Raw genomic sequence first — 14,308 nt, forward strand, 5'->3', positions numbered from 1 at the left:
ACTGCACTGCATCCCCAGTGGTGCCAGTGCACTCTCTGGACTCACTGCACTGCATCCCCAGTGGTGCCAGTGCACTCTCTGGACTAACTGCACTGCATCCCCAGTGGTGCCAGTGCACTCTCAGGACTCACCGGGGTGCATCCCCAGTGGTGCCAGTGCACTCTCTGGACTCACTGCACTGCATCCCCAGTGGTGCCAGTGCACTCTCTGGACTCACTGCAGTGCATCCCCAGTGGTGCCAGTGCACTCTCTGGACTCGCTGCACTGCATCCCCAGTGGTGCCAGTGCACTCTCTGGAGTCACTGAAGTGGATCCCCCGTGGTGCCAGTGCACTCTCTGGACTCACTGCAGTGCATGCCCAGTGGTGCCAGTGCACTCTCTGGACGCACTGGACTGTATCCACAGTGGTGCCAGTGCACTCTCTGGACTCACTGCACTGCATCCCCAGTGGTGCCAGTGCACTCACTGGACTCACCGGGGTGCATCCCCAGTGGTGCCAGTGCACTCTCTGGACTCACTGCACTGCATCCCCAGTCGTGCCAGTGCACTCTCTGGACTCACTGCACTGCATCCCCAGTGGTGCCAGTGCACTCTCTGGACTCACTGCACTGCATCCCCAGTGGTACCAGTGCACTCTCTGGACTCACTGCACTGCATCCCCAGTGCTGCCCGTGCACTCTCTGGACTCACTGCACTGCATCCCCAGTGGTGCCAGTGCACTCTCTGGACTAACTGCACTGCATCCCAGTGGTGCCAGTACACTCTCAGGACTCACCGGGGTGCATCCCCAGTGGTGCCAGTGCACTCTCTGGACTCACTGCACTGCATCCCCAGTGGTGCCAGTGCACTCTCTGGACTCACTGCAGTGCATCCCCACTGGTGCCAGTGCACTCTCTGGACTCGCTGCACTGCATCCCCAGTGGTGCCAGAGCACTCTCTGGAGTCACTGAAGTGGATCCCCCGTGGTGCCAGTGCACTCTCTGGACTCACTGCACTGCATCCCCAGTGGTGCCAGTGCACTCTCTGGACGCACTGGACTGTATCCCCTGTGGTGCCAGTGCACTCTCTGGACTCACTGCACTGCATCCCCACTCGTGCCAGTGCACTCTCTGGACTCACTGCACTGCATTACCAGTGGTGCCAGTGCACTCTCTGGGCTCACTGCAGTGCATCCCCAGTGGTGCCAGTGCACTCTGGACTCACTGCACTGCATCCCCAGTGGTGCCAGTGCACTCCATGGACTCACTGCAGTGCATCCCCAATGGTGCCAGTGCACTCTCTGGACTCACTGCACTATATCCCCAGTGGTGCCACTGCACTCTCTGGACTCACTGCACTGCATCACCAGTGGTGCCAGTGCACTCTCTGGACTCACTGCACTGCATCTCCAGTGGTGCCAGTGCACTCTCTGGACTCACTGCACTGCATCTCCAGTGGTGCCAGTGCACTCTCTGGACTCACTACACTGCAACCCAGTGGTGCCAGTGCACTCTCTGAACTCACTGCACCGCATCCCCAGTGGTGCCAGTGCACTCTCTGGACTCACTGCACTGCATCCCCAGTGGTGCCAGTGCACTCTCTGGACTCACTGCACTGCATACCCAGTGGTGCCAGTGCTCTCTCTGGACTCACCGGGGTGCCTCCTCAGTTGTGCCAGTGCACTCTCTGGACTCACTGCACTGCATCCCCAGTGGTGCCAGTGCACTCTCTGGACTCACTGCACTGAATCCCCAGTGGTGCCAGTGCACTCTCTGGATTCACTGCACTGCATCCCCAGTGGTGCCAGTGCACTCTCTGGACTCACTGCACTGCATCCCCAGTGGTGCCACTGCACTCTCTGGACTCACTGCACTGCATCCCCAGTGGTGCCAGTGCACCCTCTGGACTCACTGCACTGCATCCCCAGTGGTGCCAGTGCACTCTCTGGACTCACTGCACTGCATCCCCAGTGGTGCCAGTGCTAACCCTTGCAGGGTTTGCTTTGCTTTGCCTTGCTCTGCTTTGCCTTCCCTGGCCCTGCTACGTTTTGCTTCTTCCGGCCACGCTTTCCTTTGCTTAGCTTTGCTTCGTATTCCTGGCGCAGCTTTGCTTTTTCTTCTCTGCTTTGCTTTGCTTCTCCTACCGCTGTTGTGCTTCGCCTCGCCTCAAAGTCCTTTGCTTTGCCTTTCCTGGCCCTGCTTTGCTTTTCCTTGCGCTACTTTGCTTTGCCTTGGTCTGCGTTGCCTTTCCTGGCCATGCTTTTTCAGGCCATGCTTTCCCTTGTCTTGCTTCGCTTTGTTTTCCTGCCACGGCTTTGCTTTACCTTCTCTGCTCTGCTTTGCTTTTCCTACCCCTGCTGTGCTTTGCCTCGCCTCAAACTGCTCTCTTTACTCTGCTCTACGTTACCTGGCACTGCTGGGACTTTCCTTGTACGAGTTTGCACTGCTTTGCTTTGCCTTGCTCGGCTTTCCTCTTCATTTCTCTGCTCTCCTGTGCTGCGCTAGGCTTCCTTTGCAGACCGTCCCGACGATTTTGCCGATGAGGCGATCGGTATATTTCGGAACGCATAAACCCTCAGACACACAGCTGGGCCTCCCCGCAGCCCGGACACTGTCCCCTCGCAACTCGAGGGTGGGGGCAGCAGGCCCGGCCACCCGACATGGTCAGTTCTGTGGCCCCAGCCGTGTGGCCTGCCGCTAGGCGGTCCCCACTGCTGCCCGTCTGGGGACGGTGTTGGGTGAGGTTTTGAACGACGATCAGTAACTACATGATTCCCACAACTACATTGGATGGAAGGCAACAATCAATAAATAAATAAATAAATAAAGATAAAACCAGGTAAAGCAAGACATGGTTCTTGCCCGCTGTCACGGCGGACTAAGAGGTGTCAGGGAGCCCGGGGAGCGGGCGAGCAGGGTACAGCCACCATCCGAGTCTGGCCGCCAGCTCTACCCGGCATGAGGGCCCTGCGGTCTTTGCCCCGCAGACACTGGGAACCGGCAGGAGGGCTGGCCGCCAGCTCCTTACATTTGCTTCGCTTCTCTTTGTTTTTCCTTGCTCTGCTTTGCTCTGCTCTGCTCTTCCGGGCACACTTTTGCTTTTCCTTCTCTACTTTGCTCTGCTTTTCTTGCCCCTGCTTTGCTTTGCTTTGCCTCAGATTGCTTTGCTTAGCTTTGTTTGCTCTGTCTTTTCTGGCACTGCTTTGCTTTTCCTTGTGCTACTTTCCTTTCCTTTGCTCTGCCTTGCACTGCTTTGCCTTTCCTGGACACGCTTTACTTTGCTTTTCCTGGCCCTGCCTTGCTTGTTTTTTTTTTTTTGCCTTTTTTTTTTTTTTTTTTTTACTTTAGATATATATTCATTGCATTGCTTTGTTTTATTTCTGGACCTTTTTACTTTGGTTTTCCTGGCCGCGCTTTGCTTTTCCTGGCCCTGCTTTTTCAGGCCATGCTTTCCCTTGTCTTGCTTCGCTTCGTATTCCTGGCACCTCTTGGTTTTACTTTCTCTGCTCTGCTTTGCTTTTCCTACCCCTGCTGTGCTTTGCCTCGCCTCAAACTGCTTTCGTTACTTTGCTCTACGTTTCCTGGCCCTGCTGGGACTTTCCTTGTACGAGTTTGCACTGCTTTGCTTTGCCTTGCTCTGCGTTGCCTTTCCTGGCCATGCTTTTTCAGGCCATGCTTTCCTTTGTTTTGCTTTGCTTTGTATTCCTGGCACTGCTTTGCTTTTCCTTCTCTACGTTGCTTTCTTTTCCTAACCCTGCTGTGCTTTGCCTTGCCTCCTCAAACTGCTTTCTTTCTTTTGCTCTACATTTCCTGGCACTGCTTTGCTTTTCCTTGTGCTACTTTCCTTTCCTTTGCTCTGCCTTGCACCGCTTTGCCTTTCCTGGACACGCTTTACTTTGCTTTTCCTGGCCCTGCTTTGCTTGTTGTCTTTTTTGCCTTTTTTTTTATTATTTTTTTTTTTTACTTTAGATACATATTCATTGCATTGGTTTGTTTTATTTTTGGACCATTTTGCTTTGGTTTTCCTTGCCGCGCTTTGCTTTTCCTGGCCATGCTTTTTCAGGCCACGCTTTCCTTTGTCTTGCTCTGCTTTTATTCCTGGCACCTCTTGGTTTTACTTTCTCTGCTCTGCTCTGCTTTTCCTACCCCTGCAGTGCTTTGCCTTGCCTCAAACTGCTTTCCTTACTTCGCTCTAGGTTTCCTGGCAATGCTGGGACTTTCCTTGTACGAGTTTGCACTGCTTCGCTTTGCCTTGCTCTGCTTTGCCTTTCCTGGCCGTGCTTTTTCAGGCCATGCTTTCCTTTGTTTTGCTTTGCTTCGTATTCCTGGCACGACTTTGCTTTACCTTCTCTGCTCTGCTTTGCTTTTCCTACCCCTGTTGTGCTTTGTCTCGCCTCAAACTGCTTTCTTTCTTTTGCTCTACATTTCCTGGCCCTCCTTTGCTTTTCCTTGTGCTACTTTCCTTTGCTCTGCTCTGCCTTGCACCGCTTTGCCTTTCCTGGACACGCTTTTCTTTGCTTTTCCTGGCCCTGCTTTGCTTGGTCTTTTTTTTGCGTTTTTTTGTTTTGTTTGTTTGTTTGTTTGTTTGTTTTATTTTAGTATAGATACATTTTCATTGCATTGCTTTGTTTTATTTTTGGACCTTTTTGCTTTGGTTTTCCTGGCCACGCTTTGCTTTTCCTGGCCATGCTTTTTCAGGCCATGCTTTCCTTTGTTTTGCTTTGCTTCGTATTCCTGCCACGACTTTGCTTTACCTTCTCTGCTCTGCTTTGCTTTTCCTACCCCTGTTGTGCTTTGTCTCGCCTCAAACTGCTTTCTTTACTTTGCTCTACGTTTCCTGGCACTGCTGGGACTTTCCTTGTACGAGTTTGCACTGCTTTGCTTTGCCTTGCTCTGCGTTGCCTTTCCTGGCCATGCTTTTTCGGGCCACGCTTTCCTTTGCTTTGCTTTGCTTCGTATTCCTGGCACCTCTTGGTTTTACTTTCTCTGCTCTGCTCTGCTTGTCCTACCCCTGCTGTGCTTTGCCTTGCCTCAAACTGCTTTCGTTACTTTGCTCTACGGTTCCTGGCACTGCTGGGACTTTCCTTGTACAAGTTTGCACTGCTTTGCTTTGCCTTGCTCGGCTTTCCTCTTCATTGCTCTGCTGTCCTGTGTTGCTCTAGGCTTCCTTTGCAGACTGTCCCAACGATTTTGCCAATGAGGCTATCGGTATATTTAGGAACGCATAAACCCTCAGACACACAGCTGGGCCTCCCCGCAGCCCGGACACTGTCCCCTCGCAACTCGAGGGTGGGGGCAGCAGGCCTGGCCACCCGACATGGTCAGTTCTGTGGCCCCAGCCGTGTGGCCCGCCGCTAGGCGGTCCCCACTGCTCCCCGTCTGGGGACGGTGTTGGGTGAGGTTTTGAACGACGATCAGTAAATACATGATTCCCACAACTACATTGGATGGAAGGCAACAATCAATAAATAAATAAATAAATGCAGGGGGGGAAAAAAAAAAAAAAAATCAGGTAAAGCAAGACATGGTTCTTGCCCGCTGTCACGGCGGACTATGAGGGTTCAGGGAGGCCGGGGAGCGGGCGAGCAGGGTACAGCCACCGTCCGAGTCTGGCCGCCAGCTCTACCCGGCATGAGGGCCCTGCGGTCTTTGCCCCGCAGACACTGGGAACCGGCAGGAGGGCTGGCCGCCAGCTCCTTACATTTGCTTCGCTTCTCTTTCTTTTTCCTTGCTCTGCTTTGCTTTGCTCTGCTCTTCCGGGCACACTTTTGCTTTTCCTTCTCTCCTTTCCTCTGCTGTTCCTGCCCCTGCTTTGCTTTGCTTTGCCTCAGATTGCTTTGCTTTGCTTTGTTTGCTTTGTCTTTCCTGGCAATGTTATGCTTTTCCTCGTGCTACTTCGCTTTGCTTTGCTTTGCTTTGCCTTGCTCTAGTTTGCCTCCACTGGCCATGTTTTCTTTTGCTTTTTCAGGCCACGCTTTCCTTTGTTTTGCTTTGCTTTGTATTCCTGCCACGGCTTTGCTTTACCTTCTCTGTTCTGCTTTGCTTTTCCTACCCCTGCTGTGCTTTGCCTTGCCTCAAACTGCTTTCGTTAGTTTGCTCTACCTTTCCTGGCACTGCTGGGACTTTCCTTGTACGAGTTTGCACTGCTTTGCTTTGCCTTGCTCTGCTTTGCCTTTTTTGGCCATGCTTTTTCAGGCCATGCTTTCCTTTGTTTTGCTTTGCTTCGTATTCCTGGCACCTCTTGGTTTTACCTTCTCTTCTCTGCTTTGCTTTTCCTACCCCTGCTCTGCTTTGCCTCGCCTCAAACTGCTTTCTTTACTTTGCTCTACCTTTCCTGGCACTGCTGGGACTTTCCTTGTACGAGTTTGCACTGCTTTGCTTTGCCTTGCTCTGCGTTGCCTTTCCTGGCCGTGCTTTTTCAGGCCATGCTTTCCTTTGTTTTCCTTTGCTTCGTATTCCTGGCTCCTCTTGGTTTTACCTTCTCTGCTCTGCTTTGCTTTTCCTACCCCTGCTGTGCTTTGCCTCGCCTCAAACTGCTTTCTTTACTTTGCTCTACGTTTCCTGGCACTGCTGGGACTTTCCTTGTACGAGTTTGCACTGCTTTGCTTTGCCTTGCTCTGCTTTGCCTCCACTGGCCGTGTTTTCTTTTGCTTTTTCAGGCCACGCTTTCCTTTGTCTTGCTTCGCTTCGCTTTGTATTCCTGGCACCTCTAGGTTTTACTTTCTCTGCTCTGCTTTGCCTTGCCTCCAACTGCTTTCGTTACTTTGCTCTACCTTTCCTGGCCCTGCTGGGACTTTCCTTGTACGAGTTTGCACTGCTTTGCTTTGCCTTGCTCTGCTTTGCCTTTCCTGTCCGTGCTTTTTCAGGCCACGCTTTCCTTTGTTTTGCTTTGCTTTTTATTCCAGGCACCTCTTGGTTTTACTTTCTCTGCTCTGCTCTGTTTTTCCTACCCCTGCCGTGCTTTGCCTTGCCTCCTCAAACTGCTTTCTTTCTTTTGCTCTACATTTCCTGGCCCTGCTTTGCTTTTCCTTGTGCTACTTTCCTTTGCTCTGCTCTGCCTTGCACCGCTTTGCCTTTCCTGGACACGCTTTACTTTGCTTTTCCTGGCCCTGCTTTGCTTGTTGTCTTTTTTGCCTTTTTTTTTATTTATTTTTTTTTTTTTACTTTAGATACATATTCATTGCATTGCTTTGTTTTATTTTTGGACCTTTTGGCTTTGGTTTTCCTGGCCACGCTTTGCTTTTCCTGGCCATGCTTTTTCAGGCCATGCTTTCCTTTGTTTTGCTTTGCTTCGTATTCCTGCCACGACTTTGCTTTACCTTCTCTGCTCTGCTTTGCTTTTCCTACCCCTGCTGTGCTTTGCCTCGCCTCAAACTGCTTTCTTTACTTTGCTCTACGTTTCCTGGCACTGCTGGGACTTTCCTTGTACGAGTTCGCACTGCTTTGCTTTGCCTTGCTCTGCGTTGCCTTTCCTGGCCATGCTTTTTCGGGCCACGCTTTCCTTTGTTTTGCTTTGCTTCGTATTCCTGGCACCTCTTGGTTTTACTTTCTCTGCTCTGCTCTGCTTGTCCTACCCCTGCTGTGCTTTACCTTGCCTCAAACTGCTTTCGTTACTTTGCTCTACGGTTCCTGGCACTGCTGGGACTTTCCTTGTACAAGTTTGCACTGCTTTGCTTTGCCTTGCTCTGCTTTCCTCTTCATTGCTCTGCTGTCCTGTGTTGCTCTAGGCTTCCTTTGCAGACTGTCCCGACGATTTTGCCAATGAGGCTATCGGTATATTTAGGAACGCATAAACCCTCAGACACACAGCTGGGCCTCCCCGCAGCCCGGACACTGTCCCCTCGCAACTCGAGGGTGGGGGCAGCAGGCCCGGCCACCCGACATGGTCAGTTCTGTGGCCCCAGCCGTGTGGCCCGCCGCTAGGCGGTCCCCACTGCTCCCCGTCTGGGGACGGTGTTGGGTGAGGTTTTGAACGACGATCAGTAAATACATGATTCCCACAACTACAGTGGATGGAAGGCAAGAATAAATAAATAAATAAATAAATGCAGGGGGAAAAAAAAAAAAAAAAAAAAAATCAGGTAAAGCAAGACATGGTTCTTGCCCGCTGTTACGGCGGACTATGAGGGTTCAGGGAGGCCGGGGAGCGGGCGAGCAGGGTACAGCCACCGTCCGAGTCTGGCCGCCAGCTCTACCCAGCATGAGGGCCCTGCGGTCTTTGCCCCGCAGACACTGGGAACCGGCAGGAGGGCTGGCCGCCAGCTCCTTACATTTGCTTCGCTTCTCTTTCTTTTTCCTTGCTCTGCTTTGCTTTGCTCTGCTCTTCCGGGCACACTTTTGCTTTTCCTTCTCTCCTTTCCTCTGCTGTTCCTGCCCCTGCTTTGCTTTGCTTTGCCTCAGATTGCTTTGCTTTGGTTCGTTTGCTTTGTCTTTCCTGGCAATGCTTTGCTTTTCCTCGTGCTACTTTGCTTCTCTTTCCTTTGCCTTGCTCTGCTTTTCTGGCCATGCTTTGTTTGGTTTTGCTTTACTTTGCCTTCCCTCTTTGACACTGTTTTAGTTTTCCTCGTGCTGCCTTGCTTTCCCTTTCTCTGCTTTGCCTTCTCTGCGCATGCTTTCTTTTGCTTTTTCAGGCCACGCTTTCCTTTGTTTAGCTTTGCTTTGTATTCCTGGCACTGCTTCTCTTTTCCTTCTCTACGTTGCTTTGTTTTCCTACCCCCGCTGTGCTTCGCCTTGCCTCAATTTCTTTCTTTCCTTTGCTCTACCTTTCCTGGCCCTGCTTTGTTTTTGCTTGTGCTACTTTGCTCTGCTTTGCTTTGCCTTACTGTCATTTGCCTTTCCTGGCCATGCTTTGCTTTGCTTTTCTTACCCCTGCTTTTCTTTCCTTTTCTGGCCCTGCTTTGTTTTACTTTGCTTCACTTTGCCTTGAATTCCAGACAGTGCTTTGCTTTGTCTTGTGCTGCTTTGCTTTGTTTTGCATTGCTGTGCTTTGCATTCCCTGGCCCTCTTTTTTTTTTTTCTTTCTTCGCCCCCCCCCCCTTCTCCCCCCGCCCCCCCCCCCCCCCCCCCCCCCGGCCATGCCTTCCTTTGTTTTGCTTTGCTTTGTGTTCCTGGCTCTGCTATGCATTTCTTTGTGCTGCTTTGCTCTGCTTTGCTTTGCCTTGCTCTGCATTCCCTGGCCCTCATTTTTTTTTTTTTCCCCCCCCCACCCCGGCCATGCCTTCCTTTGTTTGCTTTGCTTTGTGTTCCTGGCTCTGCTATGTATTTCTTTGTGCTGCTTTGCTCTGCTTTGCCTTTCCTGGCCATGCTTTGCTTTGCTTTTTCTGGCCCTACTTTGCTTTGTTTTTTTTGTTTGTTTGTTTGTTTTTTGTTTTTTGGTTTTTTTTTTTTTACCCTTTTTCCTTTGTTTTTTCTGGCCGTGCTTTGCTTTTTCTTATGCCACTTTCTTTTCCCTAGCGGGGCTTTGCTTTGCCTTGCTCTGCTTTCCTCCGCATTGCTCTGCTCTGCTCTGCTTTGCTGCTCTAGGCTCCTTTTGCAGACCGTCCCACCGATTTTGCCGACGAGTCGATCGGTGTATTTAGAAACACGTAAACCCTCAGACGCACACCTTGACCTCCCCCCACCTCGGCGACTGTCCCCTCGGAACTGGCGGACGAGGGGACAGGGATCTGGCCACCGGGCCGGGTCTATTCTGTGGCCCCCGCTGTCCGGCGAGCCGCCAGGTGGGCCCCGTTGCTATTCGTCTGGGGAGGGTGGGGGTTGCAAACGACGCTAAGTAACTACGTGATTCCTAAAAGTAAAGGGGGAAACAGACAACGATTATTATTATTATTACTACTACTCTTTTTATTATGTTTTCGTTATATATATATTTACTCTTATTTAGTACTTTCTTTTGTAATAACTCTTAAGTAGTATATATAATATTATATATCTATGGATCGTTTATGTAACGATAAAAAGCTAAAGCAAACCGGCCGGGCAGCCAGCCACACCGAGTCGCACAGGTGGCGAGCTGCTCGTGACCGAGCGGGAGCCTCTTATGTCAGAGCGGCCGGAAGCAACCGGGGGCCGCTGCCACACCCTCGCCTTCTTGAAGGCCCGCCTCCCCGTAACCCGGCAACGGGCCCCTTCCTATTCGTCTGGGGCGGGTGGGGGCTGCGATTTCGAACGACACTAAGGAACTACACGTTTCGTATTCACAGCACTGTTTTTCTTTGCTTTGCTTTTCCTGGCCCTGCTTTGCTTTGCTTTGCATTCGTGGCACCGCTTTGTTTTTCCCGGCCCTGTTTTGCTTTGTTTTTACTGACCCCGATTCGTTTTGCTTTTCTTGGCCCTGCCTGACTTTTCTTTGCCCGATAAGGCTTTCTTTTTCCTCGCAGGGTTTGCTTTGCTTTGCCTTGCTCTGCTTTGCCTTCCCTGGCCCTGCTACGTTTTGCTTCTTCCGGCCACGCTTTCCTTTGCTTAGCTTTGCTTCGTATTCCTGGCGCCGCTTTGCTTTTTCTTCTCTGCTTTGCTTTGCTTCTCCTACCCCTGCTGTGCTTCGCCTCGCCTCAAAGTCCTTTGCTTTGCCTTTCCTGGCCCTGCTTTGCTTTTCCTCGCGCTACTTTGCTTTGCCTTGGTCTGCTTTGCTTTTCCTTGCCGTGCTTTGTTTTGTTTTGCTCTGCTTTGTATTCACCGCATCGCCTTGCTTTCCTTGGCCCTGCATTTTTTTTTTTTTTTTCTCTGTCCCTCTTTGTTTAGCTTTCCCTGGACCTGCTTTGCTTTGCTTTGCGTTCGCGGCACCTCTTTTCTTTTCCTGGACCTCCTTTGCTTGGGTTTTTCTCGCCCTTCTTTGTTTTGCTTTTCCCGGCCCTGCCTTGCTTTGTTTGGCTTTATTTCGTATTCATGACGCCGCTTTTCTTTTCCTGGACCTCCTTTGCTTGGGTTTTTCTCGCCCTTCTTTGTTTTGATTTCCTGGCCCTGCTTTGCTTTGTTTTTACTGACCCCGATTCCTTTTGCTTTTCCTGGCCCTGCTTGACTTTTCTTTGCCTGATAAGGCTTTCTTTTTCCTTGCAGGGTTTGCTTTGCTTTGCCTTGCTCTGCTTTGCCTTCCCTGGCCCTGCTACGTTTTGCTTCTTCCGGCCATGCTTTCCTTTGCTTAGCTTTGCTTCGTATTCCTGGCGCCGCTTTGCTTTTTCTTCTCTGCTTTGCTTTGCTTCTCCTACCCCTGCTGTGCTTCGCCTCGCCTCAAAGTCCTTTGCTTTGCCTTTCCTGGCCCTGCTTTGCTTTTCCTTGTGCTACTTTGCTCTGCTTTGCTTTGCCTTACTGTCATTTGCCTTTCCTGGCCATGCTTTGCTTTGCTTTTCTTACCCCTGCTTTTCTTTCCTTTTCTGGCCCTGCTTTCTTTTACTTTGCTTCACTTTGCCTTGAATTCCAGACAGTGCTTTGCTTTGTCTTGTGCTGCTTTGCTTTGTTTTGCATTGCTGTGCTTTGCATTCCGTGGCCCTCTTTATTTTTTTCTTTCTTGGCGCCCCCCCCCCCCCCCCGGCCATGCCTTCCTTTCTTTTGCTTTGCTTTGTGTTCCTGGCTCTGCTATGCATTTCTTTGTGCTGCTTTGCTCTGCTTTGCTTTGCCTTGCTCTGCATTCCCTGGCCCTCATTTTTTTTTTTTTTTCTCCCCCCCCACCCCGGCCATGCCTTCCTTTGTTTTCCTTTGCTTTGTGTTCCTGGCTCTGCTATGTATTTCTTTGTGCTGCTTTGCTCTGCTTTGCCTTTCCTGGCCATGCTTTGCTTTGCTTTTTCTGGCCCTACTTTGCTTTGTTTTTTTTTGTTTGTTTGTTTGTTTTTTGTTTTTTGTTTTTTGTTTTTTTTTTTACCCTTTTTCCTTTGTTTTTTTCTGGCCGTGCTTTGCTTTTCCTTATGCCACTTTCTTATCCCTAGCGGGGCTTTGCTTTGCCTTGCTCTGCTTTCCTCCGCATTGCTCTGCTCTGCTCTGCTTTGCTGCTCTAGGCTCCTTTTGCAGACCGTCCCACCGATTTTGCCGACGAGTCGATCGGTGTATTTAGAAACACGTAAACCCTCAGACGCACACCTTGACCTCCCCCCACCTCGGCGACTGTCCCCTCGGAACTGGCGGACGAGGGGACAGGGATCTGGCCACCGGGCCGGGTCTATTCTGTGGCCCCCGCTGTCCGGCGAGCCGCCAGGTGGGCCCCGTTGCTATTCGTCTGGGGAGGGTGGGGGTTGCGAACGACGCTAAGTAACTACGTGATTCCTAAAAGTAAAGGGGGAAACAGACAACGATTATTATTATTATTACTACTACTCTTTTTATTATGTTTTCGTTATATATATATTTACTCTTATTTAGTACTTTCTTTTGTAATAACTTTTAAGTAGTATATGTAATATTAAATATCTATCGATCGTTTATGTAACGATAAAAAGCTAAAGCAAACCGGCCGGGCAGCCAGCCACACCGAGTCGCACAGGTGGCGAGCTGCTCGTGACCGAGCGGGAGCCTCTTATGTCAGAGCGGCCGGCGGCCGGAAGCAACCGGGGGCCGCTGCCACACCCTCGCCTTCTTGAAGGCCCGCCTCCCCGTAACCCGGCAACGGGCCCCTTCCTATTCGTCTGGGGCGGGTGGGGGCTGCGATTTCGAACGACACTAAGGAACTACACGTTTCGTATTCACAGCACTGTTTTTCTTTGCTTTGCTTTTCCTGGCCCTGCTTTGCTTTGTTTTTACTGACCCCGATTCCTTTTGCTTTTCTTGGCCCTGCCTGACTTTTCTTTGCCCGATAAGGCTTTCTTTTTCCTCGCAGGGTTTGCTTTGCTTTGCCTTGCTCTGCTTTGCCTTCCCTGGCCCTGCTACGTTTTGCTTCTTCCGGCCACGCTTTCCTTTGCTTAGCTTTGCTTCGTATTCCTGGCGCCGCTTTGCTTTTTCTTCTCTGCTTTGCTTTGCTTCTCCTACCCCTGCTGTGCTTCGCCTCGCCTCAAAGTCCTTTGCTTTGCCTTTCCTGGCCCTGCTTTGCTTTTCCTCGCGCTACTTTGCTTTGCCTTGGTCTGCTTTGCTTTTCCTTGCCGTGCTTTGTTTTGTTTTGCTCTGCTTTGTATTCACCGCATCGCCTTGCTTTCCTTGGCCCTGCATTTTTTTTTTTTTTTCTCTGTCCCTCTTTGTTTAGCTTTCCCTGGACCTGCTTTGCTTTGCTTTGCGTTCCCGGCACCTCTTTGCTTTTCGCGGACCTCCTTTGCTTGGGTTTTTCTCGCCCTTCTTTGTTTTGCTTTTCCCGGCCCTGCCTTGCTTTGTTTGGCTTTATTTCGTATTCATGACGCCGCTTTTCTTTTCCTGGACCTCCTTTGCTTGGGTTTTTCTTGCCCCCTGCTTCGTTTTGCTTTTCCTGGCCCTCCTTGACTTTGCTTTTCTTCGTTCCGCTTTCTTTCCCCTAGCGGGGCTTTGCTCTGTCTCGCTCCGCTTTCCTCTGCAACGCTCTGCTCTGCTTTGCTGCGCTAGGCTTCCTTTGCGGACCGTCCCGCCGATTTTGCCGACGAGTCGATCGGTGTGTATTTACGAACGCATAAACCCTCGGACGACGCGCACCTTGGCCTCCCCGTAGCCCGGCGACTGTCCCCTCGGAACCGGAGGGTGGGGGCGGGAGGGCTGGCCACCCGGCACCGTCTGTTCCGCATCCCCCGCCGCTCTCCGGCGAGCGCGAGCCTCCAGGTGGGTCCCGCTGCTGCTATTCGGCTGGGAACGGTGTCGGGTGAGGTTTTCGAGGACGCTAAGCGACATCACGCGATTCCCCAAAGGACAAAAACTACCGCTTTGCTTTTCCCCTGTGCTGCTTTGCTTTGTTTTGCCTTGCTCTGCTTTGTCTTCCCTGGCCCTGTTTTGCTTTGCTTCTCCTGGCCCTTCTTTGCTTTGCTTCCCTTTGTCGCGCTTTGCTTCGCTTCGCTTCGCTTTGCTTTCCTTTTCCTCGCTTTGCTTTTCCTCGCTCTTCTCCGCTTTGCTTTCCCTGCGCTTGCTTCCATTTGCTTTCCTTAGCGCTGCTTTTTTTGATTCGGTTTGTATCGCCGGCACCCATTTCCTTTGCTTTGCTCTGCTTTGCTCTTCCTACTCTGCTTTGCTTTGCTTTGCTTTGCTTTTCCCGGCGCTGTTTTTTCCTTTGCCGTTCCCTAGGCCTGATTTGCCACAAGGTTTTTCCTCGTAGAGCTTTGGTTTTTTTTTTTTTTGCCTCGCTTTGCACCGCTCTGCTCCGCTTCGCCGTGCTAGCTAGCCCTTCTTTTGCGGACCGTCCCACCGATTTTGCCGATCGATGCGTTTACGCACACGTGAACGCTAGGTCACCTAAT

This window comes from Anser cygnoides, unplaced genomic scaffold (genome assembly GCF_040182565.1).
Source record: "Anser cygnoides isolate HZ-2024a breed goose unplaced genomic scaffold, Taihu_goose_T2T_genome scaffold_54_1, whole genome shotgun sequence".
NCBI classification, from domain to species: Eukaryota; Metazoa; Chordata; class Aves; order Anseriformes; family Anatidae; genus Anser; species Anser cygnoides.